General features: G+C 42.0%; 1 long non-coding RNA gene across 1 annotated transcript in view; it reads right to left on the bottom strand.

Annotated features, from left to right (window-relative positions):
- Positions 1 to 5127, bottom strand: part of LOC137571011 (uncharacterized) — a 75456-nt gene extending 70329 nt beyond the window's left edge. The window contains exon 1 of the long non-coding RNA XR_011031278.1: positions 4995 to 5127. This is a non-coding gene — a long non-coding RNA (uncharacterized lncRNA). The remainder of the gene's footprint in view (positions 1 to 4994) is intronic.
- Positions 5128 to 25108: the final 19981 nt, after the last annotated feature.

Here is a 25108-nt window from a genome sequence, read left to right as displayed (position 1 = left end):
ATGCACCAAATCAGCCAGATCCAGCACTTATGGGCGAGTGAAAAAATATCATGAGGAAACAAGAGTTCTGCTATATGGTGCATTACCTATTATTGCTTCTAAAGAATGAATAAATCACACTTACAAGATCAAAAGTGTTAAAATCATATATCACCCCTGTGGGGTTGGTTCCAGGCCCCCTCATTACTGCAACTTAAGGTGGCCACTAATGATACAATCTTTTTCATCCAATCTTACCATTTCTATGTAATATAAGGTAAATGCCTAAATTATCCATTCAATACATTCACTCAGTTTACCCTTATACTACATAGATTTGGTAAAATTGGATGAAAAAGATTGTATTATTAGTGGCCACCTTAACTACTTGCCGACTGCTCCACGCTAGTTGGCGTGAGCAGTGCGGCAGCCCCAGGACTGTTCCATGCCGATTGGCATAAACGGCCTTCTATGGGGCTAGCAGGAGATCGCGCGCACACTGCGTGCAAATCTCCTGCTTGGAAGGCAGAGCAGAGTTCCACCTTCAGTCTCCCAGCGGCGATCGCCGTCTAATTACCCCATACAGTGCTGCAATTTGCATCAGCACTGTACTGGGAACAGCCGTGTAACATGGCTGTCCCCTCCATAGGCTGGGTAGTGATTGACTGTCATAGGCTGAAGCCTATGACAGCCGATCACATTGGAGGGGGAATAACTAAATACGAAAAAAAAATCGTCAAATTTAATTAAAAAAAAGTAATAAAATAAATATGTATAAAAAACAAAATAAACTACTGGGGGGCGATCAGACCCCACCAACAGAGAGCTCTGTTGGCGAGGAGAAAGGGGGAATCACTTGTGTGCTGAGTTGTGCGATCAAGAAAAACGAACAATTATCGCGTTTTTTCAATAAAAATCCATTTGGATATGTTGGAAATAACAGAATAATCAAACAAAATTATCTAATTGAAAAAAAAAGGAAAAAATTGTACCACATATGGCACCATTAGGAAGATCGCTGCCGTGGCCAGGGACAGGCTTCCCTAGTTTCAAAGGGTTTCTCCTGTGGGCAAGGGTGGGCGGGTCCTTCTTCTTACAGTGCCGTCAACATCATTATGTGTTCTGGCATTCTCACGCTTTCGTCAGATGACGCTGTCGGTACAGTAAAGAGAGGGACCCGCCCACCCTTGCCCGCAGGAGAAGACAACAGGGACACGGCAGCGATCTTCTTAATGGTGCCCATACATGGTACAATTTTTCATTTTTTTTTTTCGATTAGATAATTTAGTTCGATTATTCCGTTAGATTGAATATAAAGATTTTTCCAGCATGTCTGATCAGATTTTTTTCGAAAAAATGGGATAATCGTTCGCATTTCTTGATCGGAAAAAAAAAATATTTTCAACTTTCATTCGATTTGATTATTTAGATCGAATAAATGGAAACATTTAACTTTTTTATTGTATCATGTATGGGCAGTTGGGCACCATAAGAGGCAGCAGTGAGGGGGTTCAGAATTTTTGAACTTGTAAGTGCAAATGTATTAATTCTTTAGAAGCAATAAAAGGTAATGCACCATATAGCGCTCGTTTCCTCATCTTATGGGCCGATTCGTAACAAATGGATTGGTTCAAATGATAATCAGTGTTAGTTGTCGGGGATTGCTCATTTATAACAACGGTGATTGAACATGTGGGTGGAGCTTTTGCTTTTGGCCAATAGGCCTCTTCAAACTCTACAAGAATAGATGGGGGAGGGGCTATTAAGAAGATAGAGAGAGAAATTATGATAAGGCATTGGAGTTTTCCTTAGACGAGGAGGTTAGAGTTTGGGGAAGGGAAGGTAAAGACACAGCAGGTCATTATTTATAACTTGCTTGTAAAAGAGAAACCCATTGAATAGCAATGAGCGAAAATGCTGACATTCTATTCACATTAATTTTCACGGAAATTTTTTTGTGACTTCCTTGTAAATTACGCCAGTGCAAATCTACGTGTCGTAGTCCGCAACTACGCATCGTAGTTCATAGACGAAGTTTAAAAACTTTGCGTACGTATTTCCGCGTAGTCGTAGTACCGATATTCGAAGCTTCGCCCGCTACGCGTAGTTGACGTATGTATTGCAAAGTCTACTACGCGTGCGGTAATTGCGTCTATACGGATCATTGTGCATGCGCAGAAATAGTATTGCCCTTCTATACGTATACAATTCCATATTGGAAGGTGGAATGTATGCATATATTAGTTCACCCATGCGCATATTTAGCAGATTATTGCAGAAATTTCTCTGCATAAGGGCATAAGCGTCCGCATACACTACATTTTGCACTACGCAAAGCTTCCGTATTTCAACGCGTAGTCTACGAAATGCAAACGTAGCGAAGCTTCTGATTTCGAAACCGTAGTTTGCGAAGTGTAATTGCGTAGAACTACGTGTACTTCCAGCGTAGCAAAGTTGGCTGACCATGACCATCCCTGGCTAAAAGAAAGGTTTTTTTTGTGACAATTTTGCATCAGAACAAAAATGAATTTCCTTTGACCATATTTTTCGAAAATACAATATATTTTCGCGAATATAGTCTCAAAATCAAAAACAGCATTTTCAATCCGAAAATTACTTTAGTAAAAATTCACAAACAACACTGCATTTGAATATATAATATACACCGGAGGGCCGCTTTAGGCTCCGTACACATGCTAGACAGAAACGAACAAGTAATGACATATCGCTCGGCTATCATCAGGGAAAAGGCACAATGACGTGAAAAGACTCGGATATACAACAATTATCATCCATCTAGACTGACCCATCACACTAATTATGTGAAGGGCAGACTATTGTTGTGCTATTGTTGAATTCAAAAAATGCCATGTTGCGGCCAGGCGTTCTTTATTTGTCGTTTTGCGGGCTGGAATCATTCGCTTGCTAATGCCGTCTAGCTTGTGTGTGTATTTTTAATGTTAGGCAAGCATTGGGGGACAAACATTGAACTGCAAACCAATGTCGCATTCCTGAGGAAAAACCATCCTGAATCCACCATGCTTCACTGTTGTCTCCAGATAGTCCTCCTTGTACTGCTCTCCAGGCTTTTGATGAACAAACTGCCTTGTGATACAGTCAAATAGTATAGATCTAAAAGTGTTAACTGCTGCAGAACCACAGTATGTGCAGAGCAACGAGTATCCAACAGACACATAAAAAAGAGAATTTGCTCAAAATGGAATTGCATAGGTTGTATACACTATTATTAAAAGTTGTGTGTGTGTCTCATAAACATATATAGTATATTTTATTTCTACATTATAAAAAAGAAAAGAAAGAAACAACTGTAAACTGGACTTAAGGTGATATTGAGCCGAAGCTTGGGATCAAAATCAGAGCCATACCTTAAAAGAGGGAAGCCTCAGGATCCTATTGAGGCTTTTCTTGCTGATTTAAAGCCCCCCGTTGTTGAGTGCGCCCCCCCTCCACATCCACTCCTCTTCTTTCTGAAGCGTGGCCGCGCACTACCTGTGCGAGCCTTCCACACATGCGCAGTAGCACGGAGCCTGCGGCTTATTGCGCATGCGTGGGCGGGCTGGGTCAACTATTGCGTGTCCACGCTGGAGGAAGAAGAGCTGTACTGCCTCCTATACTGTATGATTAGCTACAATGCATTGTCGCTCATTTTCTGGCCGTGCTCAGCGACAGGGGACATTAGAGCAGGGAGGGAAGCCTCAATAGGATCCTGAGGCCTCCTCCTCTTTAGGTAAGTATCTAATATTGTACCCGAGCTTTGGCTGAGGTGCTCTTTAAAACACCACCTTCATTTACTTGCTTTAGTTCTTTGCATGGAGGTTGTCCTTTTTATGACGAAACATTAATTGAATCTTCTCATTACGAGGTCAATTCCTGCTGAACAGTGTCCTTGTTGGTCTACATTCTAGGATAGAACACCCAGCCAGGTTACATACGGAAGTGTCTCAATAGTAAATAGGTCATTCAATCTCTTTTCAGTTAAACTTTTGACCCCGGTTAGGTCAGCGGGTCACGTCATGGCTGCTTGCTCTTCATTTCGCAAAATCTAATTATATTTGCCAACCATCCTCACATTCCACGAGAATAAACCTTGCTTCACACAGGGAAATTTAGCTGGATGTACAAAGCACAATGTGCGTTTGAGCATTCATGATATTAGCATGCCACTTTCGGCTTGACTGGGCAAGGTGGTCCTTTTATGGTCAGGAGTAGGAGTGAGAAGTGGAAGACCTTCCACAGTGGCCTTACCTTGGGGAGTACAATAGCACTTGGCTGAGAAAACTAAATCTCTTGTTCAGAATGTTTTAAGAAAGCAAACTTTTTTTTTTCTTAGCATTTTAGTAAAGGGGCTTTTAGGACCATTGTGGTCCCTTACACAATCCAATGAGTTCTGGTTCACCATGAGCTTGCTGGTTAGTCTGTACCTCTTAGTGTTACAAGCCCTACTCCATAGAGTGAAATGAATCCATGCCATGCACTGATGAGGATCAAACAATCCGAAACAGGCTGTATGCATGTTGGATTATTATGGCTCTGTACAAATTAACAAGCTGACACATCATTGCATTCCAGCGGTTCTGGAGGTGTGTTTAGCTTCTAAGGGTAACAATGGTTAATTTGCATATATTCATCAGTGATGCACTGGGAGACATCTCAAGCTCACTCCAACCTGAATTATCGCAAATTCTTTCTGTTCTAAGAAAGCAAACTTTTGTTTTTCCCAGAATGTCAGAGAAATGCATGCTCAGTCATGTGATCAGCATCCCATCCAACTGTAAATGGTCAGATTGAGTGTCAATAGTATGTGTCTATCTAAAATAAACATAAGGTATACGTATCTAAAATAAAGATTTTTGCGCTTTTCACTCATTTTCATGGTAAAAATGTTTTAACGTTTTTCATGAATTTTCGCATTGGAAAGAGGCTAAAAAGTTTCTGTACCGTGTTAGCCAAACAAATTATGTAGGTAGAAAAACAAAGTCTTGTAAAAGTAATACCTTTTGATGGCTAACTGATAGAGTTAAATGGTGCAAGCTTTCTGGGATCTAGTCCCCTTCTTCAGGTATATTTCCAGATATTAGCTGAAGTAAAACACTGATGCAGGTAAATAGTAAACACGTAGATGGCAGTTGTGCTGGTTACTGTTTATCCGTTAGGTGTCAGGTGATCAGGAGGCTGGAGCCAGTGAGTTAGTGCAAGCATACATGAAATCCAGCAGGTTTCTGGAGATCATGAAGTCAAGTCACTCATCTTGAACAAGGTCTCATGAATCCCATTCCACATTTTAAACCTTCTGTTAATGTCTTGAACATTTTCATAATCTTGTACTCAGAAATTTTTCTTGATTGTTCATTTTTGAAGTTACCCTTAATAAGTACTTTTAGATCTTGCATACTGTGTCCTGGTTCACAGAAGTGTTGAGCCACTGGTGTGTCCATTTTACTATCACTGATTTTAAAGTGGTGATGGTTCATTCTTGTGCGCAGTTTTTGTCCTGTTTCTCCTATATAGATTCTTCTTGAGGGGAATTGATTTATTTATTGTATTTATAAAGTGCCAACATATTATGCAGCGCAGCGCTCTGCATTTCATGCAGAGTATCATGTATACAACATTGGATGACTCACTGGGAAACTGGTATTTGAAGATTTTTCTGTGAGTTTGGTATTTGTATTATTTGGCTCGTGCCCAAGATACAAGGGCAGGCCTCACACTTTTGTTATTGCAGGGTAATGTGCCTGGAGTTTCTGGTATAGATAATGCACTTCTGATAACCATTTGTCTCAAATTGGGAGGTTGTCTGGAAAAAAAATAAAAGCATGCATTGCAAGAAAAATGTGTTTTCTTTGACCATATTGTGAAAATACAATGGCCTCAATTCACTAAGCTTATGTCTTGTCTTTAATAACGTTTCTATAGTTATCACCATGGTGATGAGGCATGTCGTATTCAGGAAACATTTTACCTCAGGCAAACCTAAAGTTAACTCTTCAATCCTTAAAATAACTCCAGAATTCTAAAGTTAAAGACAGGCTGTTAATTAAGTGTGTGTGAAAATAACTACAGAGGAGGTAACTTAAAGAGAAACTCCAACCAAGAATTGAACTTTATCCCAATCAGTAGCTGATACCCCCTTTTACATGAGAAATATAATGATTTTCACAAGCAGACCATCAGGGGGCGCTGTGTGACTGATATTGTGGTGAAACCCCTCCCACAAGAAGCTCTGAGTACTGCGGTACTCTGGGCAAACTGCCACAATGTAACAATGTTCACAGACAAGAATTAGCTGTTTACAGCTGTCTCTAACAGCCAAAACAGCTAACAGCAGCTACATAACCTGCCCACAGTAAAAATGTCACCATGTAATAAATGTCAGAATGTAAATCGGGGAGAGGAAAGATTTTACAATGAGCAAACACCGACTAAATCATTTATACATAATTATTGTAAAAATGAAGCACTTTTTTATTACATTATTTTCACTGGAGTTCCTCTTTAACTACAGGGGAGGTAACTTAACTAGAGATGAGCTAACTTAACTACAGGGGAGGTAACTTAAGGAATGAAGAGATAAGATAACTCTCTTACTGTGTGGAGGTAAGTTTACTCTTGCCTTATTATCTCCAGCATGATCTTAGTGAATTGAGGCCAATGTATTTTTGCGAATATTTTCTCAAAATCGAAAATTGCATTTTTGATGCAAAAATGACTTTGTTGAAAATTCGCCAGCAACACTGATTTTAACCTCCTGAGCGATAATCCCGAGCTGAGCTCGGGGTTTGTCGCTCAGGAAGAGTTCTCAGGCCCTGCTGGGCCGATTTGCATAATTTTTTTTTTGTTACACGCAGCTAGCACTTTGCTAGCTGCGTATAACTTTCGATCGCCGCCGCTCGCCGCCGATCCGCCGCCACCCGCCGTGCCGCGCAGCCCCCCCCCGCCCCGACCCCTTGCGCAGCCTGGCCAATCAGGGCCAGGCAGCGTTAAGGGGTGGATCGGGACTCCCTCTGACGTCACGACGTCCATGACGTCGGTGACGTCATCCCACCCCGTCGCCATGGCGACCGGGGAAGCCCAGCAGGAAATCCCGTTCTGAACGAGATTTCCTGCTTACTCTGATCACCGAAGGCGATCGGAGTGGGTGGGGGGATGCCGCTGCGCAGCGGCTATCATGTAGCGAGCCCTGGGCTCGCTACATGATTTAAAAAAAATAAAATAAAAAAAAAAGTGCTGCGCCCCCTCCTGGGCGATATAATTGTATCGCCCAGAGGGTTAACGAATTAAATATTTTGAGAATTCAGATCTCTGAATCGGAGTAACCTAGAGCCAATGAAAAAGTCTCACTCATTTTAGCTGAAGATGATGCCTACAGCAGCACAAAGTTCTTTCACTTTTCATGTCTTCTCCAAAACTGCAACAGCAGGTCTTTGTTCTTACAACACTACAAAACTTCCTCACCATCCCACTTGAATAATTTAAGGCTCTTTAAACCAGATCTATTTAAAGAAATCGCCTTTGAAAAAAAATTGTTTCTGAGGTCGGAACAGTGAAATTCTTCTTGAGTATGGTGGGTGGCGCTCCAGTATGGAACGCTGGATGCTGGCGCTATCTTTTGATACGGACTTCAAAGAGCTAGACTGGCCATATTTACACAAGTGGACACTTTACAAACTGTTTAAATTCAGATGAGTGGTATCATACTGGAAGCGTATCCCACAGCGCTCTTGTAAGCTGGACTGTGATCAAAAACTGTCATTCTTTCATAACCATCGAGTGTACATAGTTAGTTTTAATAATCAAAGAGGACTTCCAGTCAGACAGGCAGATGAAGGTTCTGCTCGCCAAATGATTAGTGGTCAGTGGAGATATTCTTGTGAGGCCTTATTAGAGGCGGAGGATCAGCAGGATATCCAGGCAACCGGTATTGCTTAAAAGGAAATAAATATGGCAGCCTCCATATCCCTCTCACTTCAGTTACCCTTTAACCCATTCAGGTTCCGTGGTTTTCACGAGAGAAATGTTCACCTCCCATTCATTAGCCTATAACTTTATCACTACTTATCACAATGAACTGATCTATATCTTGTTTTTTCCACCACCAATTAGGCTTTCTTTGGGGGGTACATTTTGCTAAGAGCCACTTTACTGTAAACGCATTTTAACAGGAAGAATAAGAAAAAAATGGAAAAATTCATTATTTCTCAGTTTTTCAGCCATTATAGTTTTAAAATAATACATGCCTCCATAATTAAAACTCATGTATTGTATTTGCCCATATGTCCCGGTTATTACACCGTTAAAATTATGTCCCTATCACAATGTATGGCGACAATATTTTATTTGGAAATAAAGGTGCATTTTTTCCATTTTGCATCTATCACTATTAACAAGTTTAAAATAAAAAAAATATAGAAATTTTTCATCTTTACATTGATATTTAAAAAGTTTAGACCCTTAGGTAAATATTTACATGTTTTTTGTTTTTTTTATTGTAATGGTTTTTTTTTTTATAGTAAACATTTTATTTGGGTAGTTTTGGGAGGGTGGGGGGTAAACAATAGATTTATAATGTAAATGTGTGTTGATTTTAATTTATTTTTATTTTCAGTTGTAGTATTACTTTTTGGCCACAAGATGGCGGCCATGAGTTTGTTTACATGACGTCACTCTAAGCGTAGCACACGCTTAGAGTGGCGCATCGGGAAGGGAACGGCCAGAAAAGGCGCAGCTTCCGAGAGAAGCTGTCGCTTTTTCAGCGGGGGAGAGGAATCAGTGATCGGGCACCATAGCCGGATACATTGATTCCCTGACTACCGAATCCGCGGCCGGGAGTGCGCGTGCACGCGCGCGATCGGCCGCGGGGGCGCGCGGTAGCGCACACGGTTTCTGGACGTAGTTTCTACGTCCAGAAACCAAAATAGGTTAAGGATTCCTTTAAGCACATTTACAATTATGCATCCGCAGAGGGTCACATGCAAATACACGGTGTTTACATGCAAACACACAAAGTAAAAGCAAACAGACTCAACACAAACACGACTGTTAAAAAGCACAAACTCATTTTATTCTGGTATTACTGACGTTTTCTTTTTTTTTTTGTTTTCTTTGGCACAGATGCGAGGAAGTGAAGTAGATAGATTTTATATATTTTATATGTTTTGCTGCAGATGGGTTTGCAAATACAACTTCTGTGTGTTTGTACACAAATGAGAGGCATGTTGCGTTCTGTGAACAATCCTGACTGAGGAAAGTTTGTATAAGGAGGAGGACATGTAAATATTTCCCATGACTCTCGCTGTCGAATCTGTATATGTACAGTACTAAATTCTTATAAACCTGTCACTGAAGCACAACAAGGCATGTGGAATGAGTAGACAAATCATTATCTCCAGAGATTACGGAGCTGCTGGGTGATCTGGGGAACTAATGCTGATTCTCTTGAATACTTTTCAATATAACAATGTCAGTCTAGGAATATATAGCCTGTATGGGTGTTACAGAAATGATGCTGCAACAAAATACAACCAGAGTTACAAATCAAAGGCCTACACCAGGGACTTTTTTGGGAAGCAGGAAATTGGGGCGCCCAGCAGCTAATGGACAATTTGGGCTCCCCATAGACAAATATCGGCTATTAGGCTCACAAAGTAGACATTTGGGAGCATGATAATTATCATTATGAATATTACAACAATTGGCCTCAATTCACTAAGCTTAGCTCCTGTCTTTAATAACATTTCTAGAGTGGTCACCATGGTGATGAGGCGTGTCGTATTCAGAAAACATTTTACCTCAGGCAAACCTAAAGTTAACTCTTCTATCTTTAAGTTAACTCTTCAATTCTTAAAATAACTCCAGAATTCTGAAGTTAAAGACAGGCTGTTTATTAACTGCCTCTCCAATTCAAAGGATAATTTCTTGTATATAGTTCATTCAGAACAGCGATATTGGTAAACTCACGTACTCCCTTGTGTTCGGTGTACCACTCTATTCAGGTCCTCTTAGGATCCAGGCCAGTTTTTCCGTTCCTGTCTGGGTCTCACCAGACTCAATGTCCTCAGACTCGTCTCCTATGCCCGCCGCTCACCGGGCTGGTGTCTTCGTGCGGCATACGTCACTTCCGCATAGAGATTACGGAGGTGCGCCCGCCGTATGCTCAGTCTCTCGGCTTCTCGCGTGCACTGCTCTTCGGTGACGTCACCTCTGTAGGCTATTGGAATTTCACTAGCGGTTGTTGCGCGCTAACAGTCCGCTTCTTCCAAAACCTCTGCAGATTCGTATGGGCAGTTATTATACTTCTACTGATACCTCTACGCGTTTCAGCCGATAAATCGTCGGCCTTCTTCAGGAGGATTTAGAATTATGGAACACTTTGAACTGGCCATTTTTATAGTTCCTTTGACCTCAGAACTTATCCACCCTTAATTTCCTTGGGGTGTGGTTACACAGTCACCTGATATCGGTCTCCATTTTCCTGTAGTCCAATTCCACATACTAAGATATGTTCACAATAAAGGGATGATTATAAAAAATAATTAAATAAGATATAATTTTTTCATCTATCTCTCTCTTATCATCTCTTCACCCTCACTTTCTCTCCATTCATTCACATTTTATGTATAGTCGCCCATATCTCTCCTCTCCCAAATCATTTATTATTGTTCACATAAAATAAAAACCAAGCCACAGAATTTCTTAAAAAAATGCAAATAACTCCATTTCACTATTCAAACCTTTTGGGATGATTGTATCCAGCTGATAAATCCATTTCGATTCGTTTCTAGACATCTTCTGAATATAGTTACCCCCCCTCCTACCATGACTTACTACTTCCAGTCCAAAAAATATAGTTCCCCTCAGGCTCCCCCCATGTTTTTCTTTATAGTGTTTCGACAGTGGGTGTGCTTCATTCTGTTTCCCAATCTTATTAAAATGCTCAGCTATCCTACTTTGCAAGGCCCTCTTTGTCCTCCCTATGTACCTCTTCTGGCAGGGACATTGAATGCAATAAATTACCCCACATGTAGTGCAGGTTATTTGATCTTTAATCTTATATTTCACTGAATCTGATGCCTCTACTTCTATTATTCTACCTGGATTACTAGTCTTCCTACAATTCAGGCAAAAACCGCATCTCACAAAGCCTGCCCTGCCTCTTCCCCTCCCACTCTCAACCAATTCCCCTTTATATTCATTAGCTGCAGTGGCTATCGATAGCCCAATATTTGGGGCCCTTTTAAAAACAACTTGTGGTCTTTCAGGTATCATTTCACCCAGGATTTTATCCTGTTTTAGGACATCCCAATGTTTGTTGATAATATTCCTTACTTTCTTTGATTGTACACTATATTGTAGTGTCAAGCTAAAATCATTTCCATCCCAGTCTTGTTTCCTACTAGTTGTCAACAATTCTTCATGATTCTTTTGTCGGACCATCTTTCTAGATTGCTCCACTTTCTCTACCGGATATCCCTTCTCCAGGAGACAGTTCTCCAGCATGCATGCTTCCAGGTCATAATCCTTTATATCAGTACAATTGCGGCGCAGTCTGGAGAACTGTCCCCTAGGGACCTCATTTAGCCACCTAGGTAGGTGGCAGCTTGTATATAAGATATAGCTATTAACATCAACCGCCTTTAGAAAGGTTCTCGTATTCAGGCGATCCTTATCCACAAATATTTCCAAATCCAGGAAATGTATCCTGTCTCTACTTATTTCGGTAGTGAATCTAATTTTCCAGTCATTGTTGTTAATCATATTAATATATCTATCCAATGATATTTGATTTCCCCGCCATATCATCAACACGTCGTCGATGAAACGGCGCCATAGGACCAGGTCCGCACCGTGCTCCCCATTTCCATACACAGATGTCTCCTCCCAATGCGACATGAACAAATTTGCATATGAGGGTGCGAACCTGGTCCCCATCGCCGTTCCATCGACCTGTAGGTACCAACATCCATCATACTCAAAATAATTATGTTCCAAAATAAATTTAATAGATCTCAAAATAAAATCCCTCTGAGCATCAGTCATCGCATCATCATGTTCCAAATAAAACTTTACTGCTTCTAGTTCTCTTGTGTGTTCAATGACAGTATATAAAGAGGATACATCCAGGGTACATAACAGCCACTCATTCTCCCACTGCAAACCACCCAAAGTGTTCAACACATCCTTAGTATCCTTAATATAAGCCTTAGTTTCTTTTACGTATTTTTGTAGAAATGTGTCCACATATCTGGATAGGTTTGCAGTGAGGGACCCCACCCCCGACACTATGGGTCTCCCCGGTGGGTCTGTCAGATCCTTGTGCACTTTTGGCAAATGATAAAACAATGGCCTTCTTGGATGTTGGACCATTAAAAAATCATATTCTTTATGGTTTAGGATCCCAGATGTAAGTCCTTCATCTAATAGGGATTTCAGCTGGTAGGTATACTCGACTGTCGGATCACAGCTCAAGACGTGATATGTCTCTGAGTCTCCCAACAGTCTGAGTGCTTCTTTACAGTATATCTCTGCATCCTGTATCACGATTCCCCCACCTTTATCAGCTGGTCGAATCGTTATCTCCGGATCCCTACGCAATTCCTTTATCGCCTTCCTCTCTATGTTGGTTAGATTATCATTTCCGTATTTATTGATTTTCATATTTCTAATATCCTTATCTACTAAGTTTTCAAAGGCCACCATTGCCTCACTGTACTCAGTTTGAGGGAAGAAAGTTGAGGGGTTCTTTAGGGTACTGTGTGTATATATTGATTTCTCATTTTCCCTTAAGATCGGGTTCTTTAAAAAATATTTCTTTAGACATAATTTCCTCATAAATTTCTTTATGTTAATGTAGGATTCAAATTTATTAATTTTGTGATTGGGTGCAAACTTCAATCCTTTTGCAAGGAGACTAATTTCACCCTTATTGAGATTCCGTTTACTGAGATTAAACACCCCACCCTCGTTGTTTGGGCCCTGTTCTTGTTCCAATTCCACCCTTACCTCTTTACACCTCTTCCTACCCCCCCTGCATCCCCTTTTGCGTTTATTGGCCGGGGGGTCCTTAAAAAATAATGGCTTATTGAATTACGTGGTTCTTCCACTACTATATTATTTCTATTCCTCCCTTTACTTATATTTCTATTCCTAGCGGTGTTATATGGGGTTTTATTTACACAATATTTAGGTTCACTACTCCTACTCTTCCTAAATGTGTCTTGTCCTTTTAAGGGTTGCCCTCTTGGGGTCCTATTCTTATTAATATATTTATCCCCTTGTGTTTCTCCAGAGGAATTTCTTCTCAAAGGTGTGTATCTATTAGATGTTGATATATTAAACTCCATATGACCTCTATGAAAGACCACAAGTTGTTTTTAAAAGGGCCCCAAATATTGGGCTATCGATAGCCACTGCAGCTAATGAATATAAAGGGGAATTGGTTGAGAGTGGGAGGGGAAGAGGCAGGGCAGGCTTTGTGAGATGCGGTTTTTGCCTGAATTGTAGGAAGACTAGTAATCCAGGTAGAATAATAGAAGTAGAGGCATCAGATTCAGTGAAATATAAGATTAAAGATCAAATAACCTGCACTACATGTGGGGTAATTTATTGCATTCAATGTCCCTGCCAGAAGAGGTACATAGGGAGGACAAAGAGGGCCTTGCAAAGTAGGATAGCTGAGCATTTTAATAAGATTGGGAAACAGAATGAAGCACACCCACTGTCGAAACACTATAAAGAAAAACATGGGGGGAGCCTGAGGGGAACTATATTTTTTGGACTGGAAGTAGTAAGTCATGGTAGGAGGGGGGGTAACTATATTCAGAAGATGTCTAGAAACGAATCGAAATGGATTTATCAGCTGGATACAATCATCCCAAAAGGTTTGAATAGTGAAATGGAGTTATTTGCATTTTTTTAAGAAATTCTGTGGCTTGGTTTTTATTTTATGTGAACAATAATAAATGATTTGGGAGAGGAGAGATATGGGCGACTATACATAAAATGTGAATGAATGGAGAGAAAGTGAAGGTGAAGAGATGATAAGAGAGAGATAGTTGAAAAAATTATATCTTATTTAATTATTTTTTATAATCATCCCTTTATTGTGAACATCTCTTAGTATGTGGAATTGGACTACAGGAAAATGGAGACCGATATCAGGTGACTGTGTAACCACACCCCAAGGAAATTAAGGGTGGATAAGTTCTGAGGTCAAAGGAACTATAAAAATGGCCAGTTCAAAGTGTTCCATAATTCTAAATCCTCCTGAAGAAGGCCGACGATTTATCGGCTGAAACGCGTAGAGGTATCAGTAGAAGTATAATAACTGCCCATACGAATCTGCAGAGGTTTTGGAAGAAGCGGACTGTTAGCGCGCAACAACCGCTAGTGAAATTCCAATAGCCTACAGAGGTGACGTCACCGAAGAGCAGTGCACGCGAGAAGCCGAGAGACTGAGCATACGGCGGGCGCACCTCCGTAATCTCTATGCGGAAGTGACGTATGCCGCACGAAGACGCCAGCCCGGTGAGCGGCGGGCATAGGAGACGAGTCTGAGGACATTGAGTCTGGTGAGACCCAGACAGGAACGGGAAAACTGGCCTGGATCCTAAGAGGACCTGAATAGAGTGGTACACCGAACACAAGGGAGTACGTGAGTTTACCAATATCGCTGTTCTGGATGAACTATATACAAGAAATTATCCTTTGAATTGGAGAGACTGATAATATTGAAAATCCTTATATCCAGCAGAACGATATAAAGTAAAGGAATAATACGTTAGCCTATTGGATGTAAATTCCCTTAAAGAGAATCTGTATTGTTAAAATCGCACAAAAGTAAACATACCAGTGCGTTAGGGGACATCTCCTATTACCCTCTGTCACAATTTCGCCGCTCCTCGCCGCATTAAAAGTGGTCAAAAACAGTTTTTAAAAGTTTGTTTATAAACAAACAAAATGGCCACCAAAACAGGAAGTAGGTTGATGTACAGTATGTCCACACATAGAAAATACATTCATACACAAGCAGGCTGTATACATCCTTCCTTTTGTATCTCAAGAGATCATTATACACAGGCAGTGTGCATAGAGGGGCCAGGAGGGGGGAGATGCATCACAGAACCACAACACTGAAGAACTTGGCAGCATTCCAGACACAGGCTGACAAGTCTGACAAGAGAAAGATAAGTTGATTTATTACAGAGATGGTGATAGTAGAACGTGCTGCAGTAAGCCAGAACACATTAGAATAGCTTTTGGAACTTGTAGGATGATAAAAAACAGGATGTAATTTTTGTTACGGAGTCTCTTTAAAGATATTTTGAACCCCCCTCTTTTTTTAGTGGTAATAGTTAGGCAGGGTGAGCGGAGAGGCCTCTCTGAAGTGTGAGTGTTTATTGAGAGTGTGTGGAAAGTGAACCATTTTTTATACATTTTAATAAATTGCTATAGAAATTTAGCGCGTGCCAGTGTGATACATAATTTGATATATACAATTTTGAGGGTCTAGGGATTCCCTCCACGGAACACGCAGCTTATTATTAAGGGAACTCCAACTCCAGCGCCAGACAGTGTTTTATTTACAGTGTTTATTAACTGCGTGTGAAAATAACTACAGAGGAGGTAAATTAACTACAGAGGAGGTAACATAAGGAATGAAGAGATAAGATAACTCTCTCACTGTGTGGAGGTAAGTTTTCTCTTGCCTTATTATTATCTCCAGCATGATCTTAGTGAATTGAGGCCATTTATTTTTGTATAGTTTTGCTGGCTGTTGCCCGGGCAGCAGCCAGCAGGTGGGAACTATGCAGCCTCACCTCAACACACTACACACTGCAAGCTGCTCACAATACATGCTGCTTTGCTCGGATGGGACAGCGGCTTGCAATCCAGCTCCACTCTTCCTGTGTAGGGATGCTCATTCGGATTCCGCGGAAATGCAATTTCCGAAATTCCGATCGGAAATTGCATTTCCGCATCGGAATGCGGAAATCGGCAATGCAAGTGCGTTAGGCGGATTTCCGCCGGAAATCGCGGAAATTTCCGCCGGAAATTGCGGAAATTCCGCCCGACTTTAACATTGATTTTCTCAAAAACTATAAGATCTTTTTGAAAACTTTTTTTGCATCTTGTTCACAAGATTAAGTTTAATAACCCCTGAAAATTTGGTGTTTCTAGGACTTACGGGGGCTTTGCTATTAACCGCTAAAGTCGGCGGATTTTTACTGTAATGTAAAATGCAGAAAATCTGCTTCTGCCTATTTGCATTTACATTACAGGAAAAATCCGCCGACTTTAACGGTTAATAGCAAAGCCCCCGTACGTCAACACCAAATTTTCAGGGTTTATTAAACAGAATCTTGTGAACAAGATGCAAAAAAAAGTTTTCAAAAAGACCTTATAGTTTTTGAGAAAATCAATGTTAAAGTCGGGCGGAATTTCCGCGATTTCCGGCGGAAATTCCGCATTGGAATGCGGAAATTGGTAGCGGAAAGCGGAATCGGTATTTGGCAATGCCGGAATGCGGAATTACCGCGGAATCGGAAATTGGCATTTCCGACCATCCCCATTCCTGTGGCGGGTGGGGGTGTTCGAGGGGACTTACAATTTATAATCAGAAAATGTATACATAACTAGCTTCAAAGCAGATATGACCTTTACCTGGCACCTGTGTATTCCTGAGCTCTAGAGAGCCCCTTAATTTACAATTTGTGTAGTGGCATCCTATTTTGACTATGAACACAAAACTTCATCTCAGCTTTAAAAGATAAGCAAAAGCATAATAACCTTTAAAGAAAAAAATATTTCTTTGTTTATAGCTAAAACAAATCCTGCAATACATCTGCAGTGTTTCCACTTCCCGCTTTCATGGAAGCAGACATATTGTTAACATCCTGTATTTATTAGCTGCTCTGCCCTGGCAGTCAGCTGACAGATGAGGAGAACATTTCCTTGTTTTCCTTCTGTCCACTTCAAGACTTCAGTTCCACTCTAAAAGTCACCAGTGGCTGCTGCATTTCCTATCCCCGGCTTATACATGAGTCAATAATTTTTCCGCGATTTTCAAGGTAAACGTTGGGGGTCGGCTTATACTCGAGTGTATACGGTATACCAATATTTTATTATTACAATTTACACTATTTACACTTTAAAAACTAAGAATATCGGTAGACATTAACAATAATTTTATTAATGAAAATGGGCGCCTATTTTTCACATTGCATAGCTATATTATAATACCTATATTGTAATTATTCAAGTCTTTATTAACTAAATACTGATACATTTTATCTTTCGGTCTGCAGGTGCTACAATGTGACTATAGCCGTAATCTCCTCTCTGCTACAATGTTATGCACACATTGAACAATTCCTTTCGCCCGCTGTATATGTTTTTTTACATTTTTGTATTGTTTTGAAATTCAGAACGTTATAGTTTTTTGACATTTTTAATGTTTTGTATTTACAGATTATTCTTTTTTGAACATTGTTTTGAAATGTATTGTTTTGAACATTATACGGTTAGGAAGTGGGGTTTTAGGGTTAGGCATCAAGAAGAAGGGTCTTAGGGTTAGGCGTCAGGAAGGGGGGTTTTAGGGTTAGGCGTCAGGAAGGGGAGATTTAGGGTTAGGCATCAGTAGGGGGGTTTTAGGGTTAGGCACCAGGAAGGGGGGTCTTAGGGTTAGGCATCAGGAAGTGAAGGTTTAGGGTTGGGCATCAGGAAGGAGGGCTTTAGGGTCAGGTGTCAGGAAGGTCGGGTTTTAGGGTTAGGCATCAGGAAGGGGGGTTTTAGGGTTATGCTTTAGGAAGGGGGGTTTAGGGTTAGGCTTTAGGAAGGGGGGTTTAGGGTTAGGCTTTAGGAAGGGTGGTCTTAGGGTTAGGTGTCAGGAAGGGGGGTTTTAGGGTTAGGCGTCAGGAAGGGGGTTTTAGGGTTAGGCGTCAGGAAGGGAGGTTTTATGGTTAGGCCTCAGGAAGGGGGGTTTTAGAGTTTGCCGACAGGAAGGGGGGTTTTAGGGTTAGCCGACAGGAAGGGGGTTTAGGTTTCGGTGTCAGGAAGGGGAGCTATGGGGTTAGGCATCAGGAAGGGGGGTTTACGGTTAACCTTCCAAGGGCTCCCCTCTTGTGTGAGAGTAGGGTTAGGTTAAGTTGTAGTTTAAATATATCGTTAATATATACCAATATTTTATTATTACAATTTACACTATTTACACTTTAAAAACTAAGAATATATCGGTAACAATAATTTTATTAATGAAAATGCGCGCCCATTTTTCCTTGCGACCATTTTCAATGCACGCTTTTTTTATCTGTCTGTCTGGCCTTATCGCACGGTTACTTATCTCTAGTACAAAATAACATTACATATCTATATTATAATAGCTATATTGTAATTATTAACTAAATACTGTTACATTTTATCTTTCAGTCTGCTGGTGCTACAATGTGACTATAGCCGTCATTTCCTCTCTGCTACAATGTTACGAACACATTGAACAATTTGCCGGGAGCAGGACTTGATTCCTTGGGCGAGAGTTCAGGGCCAGCTTCTGTGCAGAGTGCAGACACATCACTAGCTTAGAGGCTAGGGATGTGTCTGTGCTTCCTTGAAAAAAAGTGGAGGGACAATGCCCGCTTTTAAGCGTGTCACTAGGGCAACAGACATTACTTTAAGATCTGCCATGAGCAGGGCTGTGCAGAGGGTCCTTAAGTGGGGGGTGCTCAAATTTAAAAAAGGGGCCTGGCAATGCCTTCCCCCGCATGCCCTCCCCCCCCCTCTTGTTTCTGGCTAGGGGGGTATTGATTGTCATGCTGCTGAATGCAGATGATGGTTGCCATGTGGATTCTGGGTGTAAGTACTGAGTGTCATGTGGGTTCTGGCTATGGTTGGGTATCAAGTGTCATGTGGGTGTTGATTGCAAGTACTTAGTGCCATGTGAGTAGTTCTGGGTGTAAGCGCTGAGTGTCATGTGGGTTCTGGCTATGGTTGGGTATCAAGTGTCATGTGGGTGTTGATTGCAAGTACTTAGTGCCATGTGAGTAGTTCTGGGTGTAAGCGCTGAGTGTCATGTGGATCTGGCTATGGTTGGGTATCAAGTGTCATGCAAGTTGTTGATTGTAAATACTTAGTGCCATGTAAGATCTGGGTGCATGTACTCGATGTCATGTGGGTGCTGGGTACAGGTACTGGATGTGACATGGGTGCGAATACTTGGCTTGTACTGGGTGATGGCTATGGGTGGGCTTTGGGCATCACCTGGGTTTTGAATGCAGGTACTTTAGGTGCGGGTACGGGTTAAGTGGGTGCTTGGTGCAGATAGTGGGGGGCCATGTGGAAGCTGTGTGCAGGTGTGAGTACTGGGTGCGATTTTAAGCCTGTGTGCAGATACTTGGTGTCATGTGAGTGTGAGTACTGGGTGCCAGCTATGAGGGGAAGGGGTGGCTGATGGGAAAAGTAGAGGTCAGTGTAGGTGCTGCAGGAAGGGGCAGGGCCATGCAGAGGATCCTCAAGGTGGTGCTCAAATTTGAAATCGATAAATCGTGCTAAATTGTGTATGTAATACCCCCTCTCCAGAAAGCATAAGGCAGTCTTAACCCCCCCCCCCCCCCCTCTTCACACACACACCTTTATAGCAGTATTAGGCAGACTTTGTGTCTCCTTCCAACCAACTCTTTTGGTGCTACCACCCTCAAATCAGCAGTGGTAGGTGCCCACTGTTAGTGGGTTAGAGTGGGCACAGTGGAGCCCACAGTGGAGGCACAGACTCACCTTTCATTACTGGGACCTCTGTCCCTCTTGATCAGCACCCAAGCCTCTTTTCAGGCAAATAAGTGGTTACCAATATGCAGTGGTTGCTAATAGTGTTGGGCGAACACCTAGATGTTCGGGTTCGCGAACGTTCGCCGAACATCGCCGCGATGTTCGGGTGTTCGCGCCGAACTCCGAACATAATGGAAGTCAATGGGGACCCGAACTTTCGTGCTTTGTAAAGCTTCCTTACATGCTACATACCCCAAATTAGCAGGGTATGTGCACCTTGGGAGTGGGTACAAGAGGAAAAAAAATATTTGAAAAAGAGCTTATAGTTTTTGAGAAAATTGATTGTAAAGTTTCAAAGGAAAAACTGTCTTTTAAATGTGGAAAATGTCATGTTTCTTTGCACAGGTAACATGCTTTTTGTCGCCATGCAGTCATAAATGTAATACAGAGAAGAGGTTCCAGGAAAAGGGACCGGTAACGCTAACCCAGCAGCAGCAGCACACGTGATGGAACAGGAGCAGGCGCAGGAGGAGAAGGCCATGCTTTTTGAGACACAACAACCCAGGCCTTGCATGAGGACAAGAAGCGTGCGGATAGCATGCTTTTTACCGCCATGCAGTCATAAATGTAATAAAGATAAGAGGTTCAATAAACAGGGACCGGGCGTCAACGCTAACCCAGCAGCAGCAGACGTGATGGAACAGGAGGAGGCGCAGGAGGAGAAGGCCACGCTTTCAGGTGCAACTCAGGCCTTGCATGAGGACAAAAAAATGTGTGCGCAAAGCAATGCAATGAGTAGTTTTCAGGACACAATGGGCTATTCGGAGGAGCTATTCCCACCCCCACAATCTTCTACCTGTGAAAGGTCAATGGAACAGCCACAAATGTTGTGCCCGGATTCACAACCTTTTTCTGTGGAAAATGCACCTCGCACTGAAATGCAAGGCGAGGCCGAGGATGAACATGACGTCAACAACTCAACATGACGCAAAATGGGGGCGGAACAGAAAGCTGCTTTCAATGTTTTGAAGGCCTTAATTGCCTCCGGTGGCCAGTTAGATGCATCATTCATCACACCCAAATCCCAGAGCAATGTGTGCAGGAATTTGAATCGCAGGAGGTGTACCGAGATCATCTGGACAAGTGACCAAGTGACCAAGTGACAAGTGACCAAGTGACAAGTGACAAAGTGAAAAGTGACAAAGTGACCAGTGACAAAGTGACAAAGTGACAAAATGACAAAGTGACAAAATGACAAAGTGACAAGTGACAAAGTGACAAAATGACAAAGTGACAAGTGACAAAGTGACAAGTGACAAGTGACAAAGTGACAAGTGACAAAGTGACAAAATGACAAAGTGACAAAGTGACCAGTGACAAAGTGACAAGTGAGAGGTTGTTCTGGGGTGCTCCACTGCACTCAGTCGCATATGAGGAGAGGTCTCGTCGGGACTGCTGATCCTCCTCAGCTTGCTCAAAGCCTTGAGGGTTCCTGAAGATCCTCTGCTTGGAGTTCGCCGGGGTTCAGCTTGGTGTCGGGGTCGGCGGCGTCCTCCTCACTCCAACGTGGCAGATCTTCTGTTGAAGGAAAAACAAACAAACATTGTTTAACCTATTTTGGTTTCTGGACGTAGAAACTACGTCCAGAAACCATGTGCGCTACCGCGCGCCCCCGCGGCCGATCGCGCGCGTGCACGCGCACTCCCGGCCGCGGATTCGGTAGTCAGGGAATCAATGTATCGGACTATGAAGTCCGATCACTGATTCCTCTCCCCCGCTGAAAAAGCGACAGCTTCTCTCGGAAGCTGCGCCTTTTCTGGCCGTTCCCTTCCCGATGCGCCACTCTAAGCGTGTGTTACGCTTAGAGTGACGTCATGTAAACAAACTCATGGCCATCTTGTGGCCAAAAAGTAATACTACAACTGAAAATAAAAATAAATTAAAATCAACACACATTTACATTATAAATCTATTGTTTACCCCCCACCCTCCCAAAACTACCCAAATAAAATGTTTACTATAAATAAAAAAAAACCATTACAATAAAAAAACAAAAAAACATGTAAATATTTACCTAAGGGTCTAAACTTTTTAAATATCAATGTAAAGATGAAATATTTCTATATTTTTTTTATTTTAAACTTGTTAATAGTGATGGATGCAAAATGGAAAAAAATGCACCTTTATTTCCAAATAAAATATTGTCGCCATACATTGTGATAGGGACATAATTTTAACGGTGTAATAACCGGGACATATGGGCATATACAATACGTGAGTTTTAATTATGGAGGCATGTATTATTTTAAAACTATAATGGCTGAAAACTGAGAAATAATGAATTTTTCCATTTTTTTCTTATTCTTTCTGTTAAAATGCGTTTACAGTAAAGTGGCTCTTAGCAAAATGTACCCCCCAAAGAAAGCCTAATTGGTGGCGGAAAAAACAAGATATAGATCAGTTCATTGTGATAAGTAGTGATAAAGTTATAGGCTAATGAATGGGAGGTGAACATTTCTCTCGTGAAAACCACGGAACCTGAATGGGTTAAAGTCCAGTACCGCTTCTGAAGGACTCACCAAGAGATGCAGGAGCGCTTCAATGTAGCGCACCATCGCTCGCTGGGTGATGTCCCTCCCTACGCGCTGGAATTCTACGCTGCACATGCTAGCACGCTTTTGCGCAGTGCCGAGGCGCATTCCAGCAGCTAGCTACCAAGCTTCTGTGGATCTGATTGGGCCACCATGTTGGATCTCTGCCAAGTCCTCCAAAATTTTGAGCAATCCACGTTGCGTGACTGAGCAGTGACAACTCTACAGTCAGCATTACAATACCACTGCTGTGTTTACTGAAGAAATCAATGTTGAAGATGGAAACTGCTGGCATGATGCAAGTGGGGGATTCTGAAGATGAAAACGATCAGCGTGATGATACCAACATCAGGCAACCTGCCTCAGGAAACGCTGGTCCCAGCTATGACAAAGAACAGGACGAGGAACAGCTGGAGTTGGAGCAGGAATTGGATGCCCCCACTGCCGAGGGACAGAGCGGTGCACGTTGGACTTCCACAATTTAGCGGGAATGGACAGCAAAAGAGGAAGAAAGTGATGCTGGTGACGAATATGGTGCATCACAACAATCACAACGCTCACAAGAACATGAAGACAGAGGAGTCTGGCAGGACTCTCTGGCACACATGGCTCAATTCATGCTAGACTGCATTGAACGCGGCCCGCGCATTATTCACTATTCATTATTATTCATTATTCTGGAATCTGGACAACACCAATTACTGGGTTTATACTGTAATGATCGCTGCTGCAGCAGCTATTGCTGGAAGTAGTGCTGCAGCTCAGGCAGTTCTGATCTATTTCCATGCAAACTGCATAGCTTTGTCTGTCTTTCCCTGCTGTCAGCTTGTGACTGATTATCATTCACCTGTGTGGGAATCTGCATGTCTGCTCCCATTGGATGACCTCAGTATAAAGATCTGCTTCCTGCAGGGTTTCCTTGGGTTTTCATAGCTTCAGTGTAAGCCAGTCTTGCTGTCGCTTTAGCCCCCGATCGTGTTTCTTGTTATAAAGATACTTTGCTGGTCTTTGCATCATATATTGGTTCATTGCCAATATATATGCATACCAGCACGTTTATTATTTTCCTTGTATTTGTGTTACGTTAATACATCAGTGTCGCTGATGTATACGTACACGAACTGTTTATATCCTGTGTGCAGTTAGTCAGCTTTCCAGCACGTTTTGGTAGGTTGCGCGTACCGTGACCACCCGTGCTGAGGTAGTTACCCTGCTTCTGGTTCTGTTTGTGGATTGCGTTCATCTCTGCGAAGAGATAACGAATCCTTCTGAATCCTGTCCTGTTACCGTTTGTGGATTGCGTTCATCTCTGCGAAGAGATAACGAATCCTTCTGAATCCTGTTCTGTTACTGTTTGTGGATTGCGTTCATCTCTGCGAAGAGATAACGAATCCTTCTGAATCCTGTTCTGTTACCGTTTGTGGATTGCGTTCATCTCTGCGAAGAGATAGCGAATCCTTCTGAGTCCTGTTCCCTGTATTACTCCAGTCCTAGTCAGCGTTCCTGCTTATGTCATATATCTGTTCATTGCCGATATATACATATGTTAGTCAGACGTTACAAATAGTTTCTTTGATAGCTGTAATTGTAATACGCTAGGAAAACATACTTATTGTATATTTATCTGTGTTACGTTCATCTATCTCGATCCTGCTATTTTCTGACTATCCTGTCCTGTCTTTGTGAGGCACGCCATCGCCGCAACGCATTGGCTGCCTCATTCCAGTCTGTCTGGTTTTGGACGCTTGCTGTCGCTAAGTAGCCGCTAGCTAGCAAGCGTTCATTCTGTCTACCTGTCCTGATCTCCTCAGTTCTGATTTGTGCGCTCAGCGCTACTTTGCGCTGAGACGTTATATCGAAAGCATTGTTTGTGGCTGTCAGATCTGCACCAGCTCTGTGCGCCACAATCTCCTATTGGAGTCAGTCCTCCCCTCCACTATACTAGGGATAGCCTGTTTCCTGGTGCTAGTGTGTGTACCTCCTCCACGCCAGCTCATGCGTTGCATGCTGACTGTGGAGAATACACCACCAAGCCTTACATTATGAAAACCCCATTACCAATCCCCATTGTGGGGGGGATTCCCAGAAAGTATGACACTGTTAATTATGGTTCCTGTTCCTTTAAGAAATTTGAAGAACTTAGCTCTGAAACAGAAAATGAGTTTTTCTCTGAATGTGCCAGGTTCCTGACCAATCCTGATCTCCAAGCGACTCCTGTTTCAACCTGGGCACTCCAACTAAGTTATATTTTGTTTAAAGGGGAATTATTCCAGTGGGCATTTGATGTTCTCAATCATTCCGATTTGAAAGATAGACCGCTGGAATTTCTAGCGTTTGTGATCCATAACTGGTTGCGCATAGATCCATTGCCTTTTCCTCTTAATGAACTCCTGGCAGCAGGCCAATCAGCTGCTCCTTCAATTGCTTGCAAGAATGAGCAGCAAGCAGAAAGTGTTACTGATAATTTTCCTGCAGCTTTGAATAAATCACCAAAAACCGCAAGGTCAAAGGCAAAACGCAAACGTTCTAAGAAACGTGTCCAATCTGCAGAATCGTTATCCTTAGCGACTGAGACCTATAATGAGATTCTGCCATTAACAGATAATGAAATGCAATTGTCTTTCAGGGGAGTTAAATGGACTTATGAAACTACTAATGAACTTTCCTCCCTGGCTAGGGAAAATAAAGATTTTTGTTTAAAAGAATTATCTGAGTATGATTATGATGAGATATTACAGAGTATTGAACAAATCAACTTATTT

This window comes from Hyperolius riggenbachi, chromosome 4 (assembly GCF_040937935.1).
Source record: "Hyperolius riggenbachi isolate aHypRig1 chromosome 4, aHypRig1.pri, whole genome shotgun sequence".
Lineage (NCBI taxonomy): Eukaryota > Metazoa > Chordata > Amphibia > Anura > Hyperoliidae > Hyperolius > Hyperolius riggenbachi.
This window is presented reverse-complemented; position numbering and strand designations above follow the sequence as displayed.